Raw genomic sequence first — 12,906 nt, 5'->3', positions numbered from 1 at the left:
GGGGTATATTCTGAATACTGCACATAATTTAGAAGGAACTCCAACTATTTTTAAAGGGAGAAGAAGTGACACATGGAAGTTATTTTCATGTTAGCTGAAGAGACATCGAAGGAAATGCAGATTTAACCCTAGGACTGGGAAGGACAAAACTACAGCACATTCCAGTTTCATGAGATTTAAATAAGACTCCTGTTCACCACAGAGTAGACCAAGTTCTCACAAGCTATAGCAGATCTCAGCTCTGTTCCTTCCAAAAGCTGCTGCCAGAAAATCTTGACCTCTTATTTCTTACTTTCCTGGAGCATTTTATACCTATATGGTTATACATAATTTGGGTGAGTACAGTGATCACAAGCTCTTTGTTAACACACCTCTGCCATGCATAAACTACTGAGGAGTCACTAGTCTTGGCTCATCTTCCACCCAACGCACTGATCTATCCTGATCAATGCAGGGATTTAACTACAGCAATGCATTCTCCATTTCTTCAATCAGATCTTGGTACAAATGCAGTAGGCTCAACATGAGAAGAATCTCATTGTTTCCTTTTCAAAGAAAAACAATCAAGATAAGATAATCATCCCATTACAAAGAGACATTGCTGGGCAAAGAACTGGCTGGATGGCCGGGCCCAAAGAGTTGTGGTAAATGGAGTTAAATCCTGATGGTAGCCCGTCCCAAGTGGTGTTCCTCAGGGCTCAGTATTGGGGCCATTTCTGTTTAATATCTTTATCAATGTTCTGGACAAGGGGATCGAGTGCACCCTCAGTAAGTTTGCAGGTGACACCAAGTTGGGAGGGAGTGTTGATCTGCTTGAGGGAAGGAAGGCTCTACAGAGAGATCAGGACAGGCTGGATCGATGGGCTGAGGCCAGTTGTACGAGGTTCAACAAGGCCAAGTGCCAGGTCCTGCACTTGGGTCACAGCAACCCCATGCAGCGCTACAGGCTTGGGGAAGGGTGCATGGAAAGCTGCCTGGCAGAAAAAGACCTGGGGGTGCTGGTTGACAGCCGGCTGAATATGAGCCAGCAGTGTGCCCAGGTGGCCAAGACGGCCAACAGCATCCTGGCCTGTATCAGAAATAGCGTGGCCAGCAGGAACAGGGAAGTGATCATCCCCCTGTACTGGGCACTGGTGAGGCCGCACCTCGAGTCCTGTGTTCAGTTTTGGGCCTCCCACTGCAGGAAAGACATTGAGGTGCTGGAGAATGTCCACAGAAGGGCAACCAAGTTGGTGAGGGGCCTGGAGCACAAGTCTTATGAGGAGCTGCTGAGGGAGCTGGGGTTGTTTAGTCTGGAGAAGAGGAGGCTGAGGGGAGACCTTATCGCTCTCTACAACTGCCTGAAAGGAGGCTGTAGCCAGGTGGGTGTCAGTCTCTTCTCCCAAGTAACAAGCAATAGGACAAGAGGAAATGGCCTCAAGTTGCACCAGGGGAGGTTTAGATTGGATATTAGGAAAAATTTCTTCACTGAGAGGGTTGTCAGGCATTGGAACAGGCTGCCCAGGGAAGTGGTTGAGTCACCATCCCTGGGGGTATTTAAAAGATGTGTAGATGTGGTGCTTAGGGACATGTTTATTGGTGGACTTTGCAGTGTTATGTTTATAGTTGGACTTGCTGATCTTAAAGGTCTTTTCCAACCTAAACGATTCTATGATTCTATCTCCAGCTGCAGCATGTCGGGTACCTCAGGTAATCCAGAACTATTGAACCTCAAATCAAACTGATGTCTGTGGCATGTCCAGCAATAGAAAATGTGAAATGGAAAGTACCTGCTTTTTACACACAGCTTTGCCACTTGCAACAGTTCAATGGGAATGCTGCCTGGTGTAAGGACGATGTATTTGGGGGAAAGGTGAGCAGGTAAGTGGAAAGGAGAGGGATGTCCCCAATACACTGCCAGGATTTGACATAGATAGACCAAATTTTTCATTTCTCTCACTGGCCCTAACATATTTTAGCTATTTCAAAGCACAATGATTAGCCCTATTCCACTATAGCAAAGGGTGTTGGGAGAAGAAGGATCAGAGTAGGATCACATACCAACCATGCACTGCAGTCAGTGTCACTCAAACTTCTGAAGTCAGGCAATAATGAGTTAAGATACACACTAAAAACACCTTAGCTCTGCTCCCTTTGAGCAATTGTAGATTAATTCACATAAATGTATTTTGCCTGTGAAGATTGTAGCTATTGTTCTACAGTTGAAGGTTCAATACTGATTCCCTCTCATTGCCAAATCTAAGCATATGTTTACATGAAACATATTAAACCAAAGTGTCCCACACAGCTGTGCACTCAAACTTCTAGTCTGGTACCCAGAACTAACCCTACCTCTGCTAAATTTTACAAGCATTTATTTAATTCTCAGCCACATAACTCTTACACAAAGCTATACTTTCACAGGCCAACCGTGGACTCTCACAACCCCCTCTTCATTGTACATTAGCAGCTCTAACAAGACCACAGGAATCCACCACTGACACATAGTATAAAACTTGGCTTTGGCCATTCTGGACTCCTTAGGGAATCTCTCTTCTCTTCTTTTGACCATATAAATGGGGTGGATCATCTCATGCTCCAGCAATAGCTCTCTCAAGCTGCTCCAGCTGATCCCCAAACCCCTCAATTCACCATCACCTAACACTGGGGACACAGCCGGATACCAGCAGACAATTCCAAGTGACTACTGCCAGTTCTAGGAGGCAGAGCTAAGGTTGCATTAGCATGTACCTTGACTCCTCACTCAGCTTTTCAGAGATCAGAGTGTTATTGAACTGCACATCCTGAAAGAGAATGAGCAATTTTGACATATTAACACATGTTTCTGCAGTGAAACCAGCAGGATTATTGAGCTAATGACCAAGCTTTTTAAATCACAAGCTCACCCACTTCCCCCTCACCATTCCGCATGCAATTCTCTCTTCCCTCATGTGACCATTCCATTGAGAAAAATTGAGGCAGTTTCTCTCTCCTAAGTCTTTAATGCACTGCTGGCCCTGTTTTTCTGGTTTAAGAGCTTATGCATGGCTCTTGTTTGCTGCAAACTTAGTCATAAGGCTAACAAGCTTGTATTTTACCTATGCAAACTGTTCTGTAAAGTACAGAATATGTACATTTTTTCCATAAAGAGAAATATGATTGCATTTGAAACTGATGTGGAATATTGGAAAATAACATCCTGCAAAGACTGTAGCCACTTTCAGTTATGACCTGCAGCTGTGCTTCTAAGTGTTGCAAAATAGATGAAGTGAAACCTGAACAGACATGGGGGAAGTTTTAATGGATACCTTTATTATTCAGTTTGTGAAACTGTAATGTGCCTGTGCTTAGGACTTGTAAAAGGAACTGTAGCGAGGTTAGGTAAAGCTGAACACAGTGTGATGACAATCTTGTGTGCTCCACTTCGCACATGTTTAATTGCACAAACATGAAAGCCCAGGACTTCCTGATTACATTTGTCCCATTTTTCTTGGTAATGAAACCAAATTAAGGTGTCATTTTATTATATGTTAAATATCTTGGTGTGTACCTTTCAATGTGGTTGCTACAGGTTCTAAACAAATGAAGGAATGCATCATTACATCTATGCAGGACGTGGCAGAAAACACAAGATGAAGTTCACAGGATACATTGATAAAGAAGAAACAGGAGAAACCAAATAAAAGTGGAAATTTGGTACAGGGACTTTCTACAAGGGGACACCAGAGACAAGATGCTGAGAACGTATATACAAGTAATGGCTCCACTGGAAGGACTGGTTAGTCTGGGTATTAGACCTGAAAACCGGACAGCACTGGCTCAGCTGTTCAGGACAGACAACTGCTGGCTCTACTGCTCAAGGAGCAGTTCACTGTGTAGGTTTTTCACTTAAGATTTCACAGTCATAGGAGATTTAGCCATAATATTAAAATTACACACAGAGGAAATTCTTCTATGCTAATTGTATTGGGTTTGCGTTGCAAGGTTTTGGTAATGGGGGGGCTACAGGGGTGGCTTCTGTAAGAAGCTGCTAGAAGCTTCCCCTGTGTCCGACAGAGCCAATACCAGCCGGCTCCAAGACGGACCCACCACTGGCCATCAGTGACAATGGTAGTGCCTCTGGGAGAATAGATTTAAGAAAGAGGGAAAACAGTTGCAGGAGGCACAGAAATGGCAGCCGGAGAGAGGAGTGAGAACATGTGAGATAAACAACCCTGCAGACACCCAGGTCACTGAAGAAGGAGGGGGAGGAGGTGCTCCAGGTGCCGGAGCAGAGATTCCCCTGCAGCCCATGGGGAAGACCATGGTGAGGCAGGCTGTCCCCCTGCAGCCCAGGGAGGTCCATGGGGGAGCAGATATCCACCTGCAGCCTGGGGAGGACCCCACGCCGGAGCAGGTGGGTGCCCGAAGGAGGCTGTGATCCTGTGGGAAACCCACGCTGGAGCAGGCTCCTGGCAGGACCTGCAGACGCATGGAGAGAGGAGCCCACGCTGGAGCAGGTTTTCTGGCAGGACTTGTGACTCTGTGGGGCACCCACACTGGAGCAGTCTGCGCCTGAAGGACTGCACCCCGTGGAAGGGACCCATGCTGGAGCAGTTCGTGAAGAACTGCAGCCCGTGGGGAGGACCCATGCTGGAGAAGTTCATGGAGGACTGTCTCCCGTGGGAAGGACCCCACGCTGGAGCAGGGGAAGAGTGTGAAGAGTCCTGCCCCTGAGGAGGAAGGAGCAGCAGAGACAACGTGTGATGAACTGACCACAACACCCATTCCCCATCCCACTGTACTGCTGGGGGGGGTAGGTAGAGAATTTGGGAGTGAAGCTGTGCCTGGGAAGAAGGGAGGGTTGGGGGGAAGTTGTTCTGAGATTTGGTTTTATTTCTCATTGTATTGGGTCTGGCTGACCCTACTCTGGTTGATTGGCAATAAATTAATTTTCCCTATGTTGAGTCTGTTTTGCCCATGATGGTAATTGGTTGAGTGATCTCTCCCTGTCCTTATCTTGACCCATGAGCCTTTTGTTATATTTTCTCTCCCCTGTCCAGCTGAGGAGCGGGAGTGATAGAGTGGCTGCATGGTGCTTAGTTGCTGGCTCGGGTTAAACCATGACCCTAGTACAAATGTATCTCCTTTAAAATTAGATTGTCTTGTGAATCATATTAACCTACCAAATCTGAAACCTGTGTACTGCACTGACCTTCATACATTCAACGGTCCCCAAGTTTAGACATTTCATGGACAGTTAATATAACAAGGATATAAGTCTAAATATATAAGGATGAGATGAAATCTACACTTTCCAATGTAATTCTTTATTCCCTGAGTTTCAACATAGAACAGAATAGAATACAATAGAATAGTTCAGTTGGAAGAGACATACAAGGATCATCCAGTCCAACTGCCTGGCCACTTCAGGGCTGACGAAAAGTTAAAGCAAATTATTAAGTCCAAATGCCTCTTAAACACTGCCAGGGTTGGGGCATCAACCACCTCTCTAGGAAGCCTGTTCCAGTGTTTCACCACACTCTCAGTGCTGAAACACTGAAATGTTGGCCTTTTCCATGATATGTGATTCATTTGTGGCTTTCTGTGGCTCCACCCAGTGTATGCTGTTAAAAGATAGGCATATGTAATTTCCAGCAACATTTAATGACCATCACCTCTTCAAACAGACACTATATCTGAGTTATGGCACTCAGAAAGCTTTTAATTTTTTTTTTTTATTATAGGGCTATCAGGAAATAATGTTCAGTATTATAAACTTTGCTAGGGAACATGTTAAATGCTTCAGAGGAAAAGTTAAAAAGACGAGCTAGTTTCAAAGTGTTTACAGTTCAGTTTTCCACATGGCAAAGCAAGTTTGCCAAACACGAAGGAGGCTTACAAGGAAGCACATGAAATAAAACCCAGTAGGTTTCCTTTCCTATCACATCTGAACACTGTGATGGTAGGATAAATATTTGGCAGATGAAGAAACACCTGTCTGTTTCTCTAAAAAAAACCCAAACAAACAAAACAAAAAAAAACCAACAACAAACAAAGCAAGCAATCCACTGGGTGAATTGTTTTTGAGCTCTTTGCCTCCTACCCAATTTCATTCATGTTTCATTACAGGCAGAAAGAGTCATATGAAAGCGAGATACAACAGAAAGGGAACTGGTGAAGAGGTGGACAACAAACGTTAGTAAATTGTGGAGACAGACCTAAACATTTGAATGTTCAGCAAGATGTAGGAAGAGTAGTTAAGTCACCCACTATTTGTATGGGTTTGGAAAGAATTCTGCCTGTGGCCAAGGTACTCCCATATTTTCTTGTTAGAGGAGCTCTGCATTTTACAGTAACCTTTTAGTGAGTTACAGTGGGTAACTTAATGGTCGGCATCATTCAGGCCAGTACCCTCCAAGTGCCAAGGAAAAGAAGTCAAGGAGGACTAGTGCCAGTAAAATGCTGCTGCTACCCCTCTTCTCCTCCCCACTAGCTCCTCTTTAGGCCCATGCAGCAGAAGGCTCTCTTATACTGCAGCCCTGACCTGCATCAAGTCAGGCTGGCAAACCGCGTTCCTATGTGCTTTAGTATCCCAGCCTGTTCCTACGTGTTTTATTATCCCAGCTTTGACTACTGTCGTCTCCCCTCCTCACAGAGGCTTATCTGAGGGGGCAGCAGGCATGTGCATCAGAGGTCCTCCTGTCCCAGTTTTCCAGACCTAACAGAAAGAATCAAGAAAGAAGCTGATCCTATGGGTCATTAACAATGCATTCTCCATTCTTATAACCTTGATGCTCAAGAGGTTCTCCGGCTTTGCTGTGTGGGGAACTGATCTGTCACCAGCTTCTCGTAATCTCCTACACATTTCATTGTCCTGATATTCAAGCGTCTGGGCGACCTCCTCTGTGGAAAGCCTTTCCTTAGATTTCTGAGGTCAGTGGGGAATGACTGAGACACAGATAACCATTTTAGCAGTGGGACTGGCAAGTAAAGGATTGATTTTTAAGATTTAAAGAGGTGAAGTAAAAAAAGTTGAAGAGGCTAGTAAGGGGGGAAATAATAGAACAGTGGTCAGCTTGCTGAGTAGGAAGGACTGCTGAGATTTGGGAGTGCTGAAGGTAGTAATGCATGAAAAGTCAGTGGTGACAAGCGCCGAGAATCTGTCCTTAAAAAGGTGTGTGTGAGATACAGCCAAATGTTGATGAGGTGATGCTTGGGAGACTGCTAGAATTAGAACACGTAGCAAATATGGGTTGGCTAGGGATCTCCAAACTGTTTCACTGGAAATAGACAGGATTCTCCTAAAGGAGGAGGGACTGTGGTCTGTTTCCCATACCAAAAGAGTTGAGGAAAGCAGACCACCACCAAAGGAAAGGCTGTGGGGAACACAAGGCAAGCCAGGAATTGCAGATGATTTAAGCTTTAAACATCACAGGTGTGGAAAAAGAGACACCAGTCCTGGCAACACGGAGAAGCAGGTCTGCTGGTAGCATGGCCTGTGACACTGAATCCCGGCACCGTGAAATTAAGGGGGTGGAAATCTGCTCACACGTAAGCGCCCAGGGGCTTCTCCCACTCATGGAAATGCCATCGTAGGGGCACACCTAAGCTCTAGGCTCAGCAAAATCACTTCAGGACCCCCGCCACTGTGTCAGCTGCCTACTGCTTTATCAGGCGTCACTGCTCAACTGCCACCACGGACGCACGGCAGCTCACGCCCCCTCAGGTACGCGACTGCGCTCTGCGCTCAGCCCCCGCCGCCGGCGCCAAGGCTGCCCGCTCGCTCCGGCGCAACCGGCAGGTGCCATTTTGTGGCGCGAGAGGCCCGAGCGCCTCACCCAGCCTTCGCCGAGGCGCCCCCGGCGCCGCCCAGCCTGCCGGCGCCAAGGCCAGCCGCCCGAGGGGGCTGCGAGCGAGGGACGGCGCCGCCGGCGGCCGCCGCCATGCCCGCGCCCGCCCTCGGCCCGCCGGCACCCGACGAAATCGCTCTCGGCCCGCCTCCCCAGGCCCCCCCCCCCCCGCCGGCACTACATCTCCCAGCAGCCCCGGGCGGGCGAACGGCGCCGTGGCCGCCGCGGGGCCTGCTGGGAGAGCCGTGAGCGGGGCGGGCGCCAACGGCCGGCCGTGAGGGGGAGCGGGGGGCGACCCCTCTGCCCGCGTTCGGGGCGGCACGGTTTGCCTCAGCCGGTGCCAGTGGGCACCTGCGGCTGCCGGTAAAGCGAGCAGGACGAGAGAGGGGTTCAGCCCCGCTCCCCCGCCTCCTGGTTTTCCGGAGCATCAACGGCTTGGTGCAGCATAGGAAGGAAGGAAGGGGTTTGGTGTTTGGTTTTTTTTTTTTTCTTTTGGTAGGTGCAGACGTAAAGGGGAAAGCCCAACAGCCTAAAAAAAGCAAGGCTGCTTTCTCAGTCCCCATTCCTGCTGGGACCGGTAACGGTAGCGCCAGTCAGTACGGAGGAGGTTTTCAGCTGTCTCCCAGGTGGTTTATACAGGGGAAGCAGCTCCTTCCTCTTGAGGGCTGTGGTACTTCAGAGATCGATTTTTAAAATCATTTGTTAAATTTACGATCTCTACCATCACTTCACAGACATCCTGGAGAGGAACGGCTGTTAGAGGATTGCTGTGCCTATGGGCTGCGGCTGTGTTCACGGGCGTTTGTTCCGAAGTTCAGGCCCCGGGAGACAGACGCTATGGCTGCGCACCACTCCACAGGGACTTGGAGCAGACCCTCACCCACTTCTTACGCAACCTGAGATTTGCAGATACGTCATGCATCTTTCCATTTCTCGTGGCTTTTTGTCTTTTCTGGGAAAGACCAGGAACACAAGGCTAGTAGCTGGGCTGTCTCTTTGGCAATACCTTCCTGACCACTGTTTCCTCACCCAATGTTAGGTCAAACATAAAAAGGCAGTCTATTAAATCACTGTAAACAAGCGAAACAAAACTGTACCCACAAGTATTTGGGAGTGCAAATAAACAAATGAGGACAACAGGAAAGTAGGAACCGAATCTTCAAAGCTGAGGTTTGGTTTTGGTTGCTTCTAACTGAAAACCTTTGGGACAACACTGCACAAGCTGGCCTGTGGGTTTGCTTTGCTCAGAAAGTTAGTAGATCACTGTTTTTCTTCAAGAAGTTTGGATGGCCTGTCAAAAAAAAAAAAAGGAAAAAAATGCATAGAGAAGTCTCTATTGAACATGATGGGAAGCTTTTCCCCACCTTCCTTGCTGATCTTCCCTTCTTAATACATTTTTCCATCTCAGTTTGCAGATGCCTAGAAATTTTCCAATAGAGCTACATGTCCCCATATGGCAAATCTAAGCCCAGTGAGAAGAGGTTTACTTTTTTAGTTACCTTTGTCATTATGTTATGCATGCTCCACAGATGACACAATCCATGGATGACAGTTTCAAGTGCAACAGATAGGCTAATCCACATTGTTTTCCAGTTCAGTGCTACCTTCAATAATTAATCACTTCCCCTGATTGCACGGTATAAATATTATGTCCCTATACTGTAATGCCTACAAAGGCAGGTAAGTCAGATAAACACCTGAGACTTTATCTGTACATGGGTGACATACTAATACGGACAAACTGAAAACATGCACTTTACGTACAAAAGGTCTTTCGGGAGGAAATTAACATATTAACCAGAGGTCAAAAGGCAGAAAAGCAACATTTTCATGGTTATTCAGAAGCTGCTGTAATGTGCGAGCACATCAACTGCATTTGCTCCATTTATCCATCGGGACCATTAAACACAAAACTATTTTCTGTGGCTTCAGAAGTCCCTGAACTGAATGTGTCTGTACGCACTGGGGAAATAGCACTTGTATGCTTTCCCTGTTCTTACACCATTTTCCTAAGTACATGCTGCTGGTTACCTGAGAAGTAAAATACTAGGTTAAATAGATGTTTTGTCTAACACAGTATGGCTGTTCTTCTCTAAAGAACTATTTTACAGCCAGTAGTGTACAGGTACATGAATCAGTCGTGTCGGCTCAGCCATGTAATTTAGCTTTCTGAAATGAAACACTTCTTTCTTTAAACTGCTGCTCTGAACAATAAGAACATTCTCCACAATCACCTTATAAAGTGTCCAGTATTCATACATAACTTAGCTGACTGCTGAATCTCTGAAAAGGGGCTTCTAGTAGGCGATTACTAGGAACACTGGTTAATAAGTACACTTTCATGGGTATGTATTTGTTTTATAAACAACCTTCATAGAAGGGTTACAATTTGCAGCAGGAAAATCAGCCTGATTTCCAGGACTAAGGGTGCTGAGGGAAAGGGCAATTTCTTTTCTTCCATTTATAACTTGAGGATGACGTTCACTTGTTATCACCTACTTCTTTATTGTGAGAAACTGAAAAATCATTCACTTCATCCATGCCATTAGAGAGTTTGTATTCCTCTATTACACCCCTCCTCTCTCAACTCTCTTCCAAGCTGTTGAAACCTTTCTTAAGCAAAAGCTATTGCATACTATAACCAGCCTTATCACTCTTCTGTGTACCCTTCAAGTTCTACTAGATCTTTTCTGAGATGGGGGTAAGATGCAGGGGAATTAGTCTTCACTCAGTGCTGAAGATGTGGGTGCACTATGGATTTAAATCATGGCATGATTATTGTTTTCTATTTTCTTACCCATTTCTTCCCTGAAAAACTATTACTTCACATGTTACTCTGACATTCTTCCCAATGCTCCCAGAGCTCTTTCCCTAATTCAGAGACAATCATTTTGGGTTTAAAAAGCAAGTGATTGTCAGCCTGACAGGTTTTGAAACCAAGTACAGTCTAAAACCAGGTTCAGTGGTCATGTTTTGTCTAAGCATAATTTTCAGGGAATGGGAAGGAGGCTGAGGAAAATAACGTTAGTGGAACTATCCTTCAACTACAGGAAGTTAAATGGGCAACAGTGAAGCTTTTTAAAAATGGTTTTGTTTGGCTTTGAGCTATGGAATTAACACATTATAGATTTCAAGTCTAGTACAGAGAAATATTTCAGAAATTAAACGAGCAATAGGAAATACAGACATTTCAGAAAATACAAGGAACATACTTCATATTCAGATAGATGAGAAATGCCACTGTGAGTGCTAAGATCATATCCTGCATTCAAAAGTAACCAAAGGAAAAGGGGAAAAAATATCTGCCTCTGTAATATTGAGCTGATTTCATAGGATTCTCTGTGGGTGAGGTTTCACAGTTAGCTAGGTGATGTCTGAAAAAAAACCCCAAACATCACAAAAGTCAAAATCTCCTGTGGCTATTCAAAGTCAGCTGTGGAAAAAAATTTTAATTGAGCACTGTTTTTCTAGGTTTTCTGCTATAAAATACAATGAAAGATAAAGGGCTACAAAAGCAGCAATAAGCTTTTTCCTTAGTATTAGCTGAGAGTAAAGATCTCCTGGACAGGTTTCCTGTCTTCACAGACTTCGTTGAGATTTTTTTTTCATACCACTGTGTGTTGCTGTGGTATCATGTGCATCAGCCCTTTGTCACAAAACAACATGATGCTCAATTTCACACATCAAAAGCCAGGTATAGGCATTAAAATCAGAGCTGAAGTGTGACAACAGTGACTTTTAAAAATATGAATCTTATATATAACACACAAACATACAACAGTTTATTGTAGGAAAAAATGTACTGACAAATGCAGTGGATGCATTTCAAACAAATGTAGACAGATTGATGTAACAAAATCATCAGTGTAAATATAGTAATTAATATACACCAAAATGTGGTACAACTTACAAAAGGGTTGGGAAATGTGTCTAAAAGAGCTGGATGGGATTTTGTCCACCTGCTTTTATATTTTAAATGTCTTTTCCCTTATACTCTCTAACTTTCTAACCCACAGAGCACTACATAGGCCAGTAGCCTCATTAGTACTCAAGACCTCAAAGTCCTGAATACAAATCATCTCCCTGGTTTAGATCAGAATTTTACATCATGAAAACAGCAGCGTGCACTGCATGTAGTATCATGTGTACCATGCAGCATAAGCATGTACCACTGAGGCACAGCCAGAACCACCTGGTGGAGATCAGGCCTGTACACCCTTATCTTCTTTTGGGGAGCTGTTCAACTTAAATATTAACTATTAAGTGGACCATAGAAATCCAAATCTGTAGATGTGGAAGAGTGACATTTAAGTTTGAACCAAACCTGGCAAAGAAAAGGTGATTTAATCTCTGGTTCCTCAGACACCAGCTGGATCACTCAGAAAGTAGCAGGTTTGGGGCTCTTCTAAGTAACCAGGGGAACACAGTGAAACCTTGTCCAAGCCAGTACACTCCTGTAAATACTTCACAATCAATGTTCATGAATTCACATGTTCTCTGACAAAATGGTTTCACCAAAATTTTTATGCGTGGATTTTCTGTTCAGCTGAAGACCCTAATAATTTAGAAATGATAGATAGAAAGGCAAGTTAAAATCCAAAAGCACCAATACTGGGATTCTGCAAATAGCAGAGACTCAAGGGTTGATGTCATTGCAGCTGGTAACTAAGTATGATATCACGGACATAAAAGTTAATATAAAGATATCAGCAGTTTTTCCCTTCATAGCACTTTTCTTCAATTTACAGACCAACAATTAATCCAGAGAAATGTAGCAGCTTTTACTCCTCTCACAGCCATTTGCAGCATTATCTCAACTTCTGAGAAATACCGCAAGTCAAAATTGACCATCACAAGATATGCAAGTATGTTTTCATTGAGGGACACAGGGTATTTTTCTTCTTGTTGAGAGGCACTTACTTCAGAATAGCCAAAAAACCTGATGCTAATAATCACATCAGCTGGTATCCTAGAAAGCACGGTACAGAGCTGGAAATTCCCCATCTCCTTGAGGCCTATAAAACACAAAGTAATGAAGGGACAGGGGAGCAAAGGACAAGTTCCTTTTTTTTATGGTAGCTTACAGTGATACAAG

At 44.8% G+C, this 12,906-nt stretch overlaps 1 pseudogene; it reads left to right on the top strand.

The window, feature by feature from the left end:
- Positions 1–8,089, top strand: part of LOC104316085 (epidermal retinol dehydrogenase 2-like) — a 54,356-nt pseudogene extending 46,267 nt beyond the window's left edge.
- The last annotated feature ends 4,817 nt before the right edge of the window (positions 8,090–12,906 follow it).

The sequence above is a fragment of the Haliaeetus albicilla genome, chromosome 3 (assembly GCF_947461875.1).
Source record: "Haliaeetus albicilla chromosome 3, bHalAlb1.1, whole genome shotgun sequence".
Lineage (NCBI taxonomy): Eukaryota > Metazoa > Chordata > Aves > Accipitriformes > Accipitridae > Haliaeetus > Haliaeetus albicilla.
This window is presented reverse-complemented; position numbering and strand designations above follow the sequence as displayed.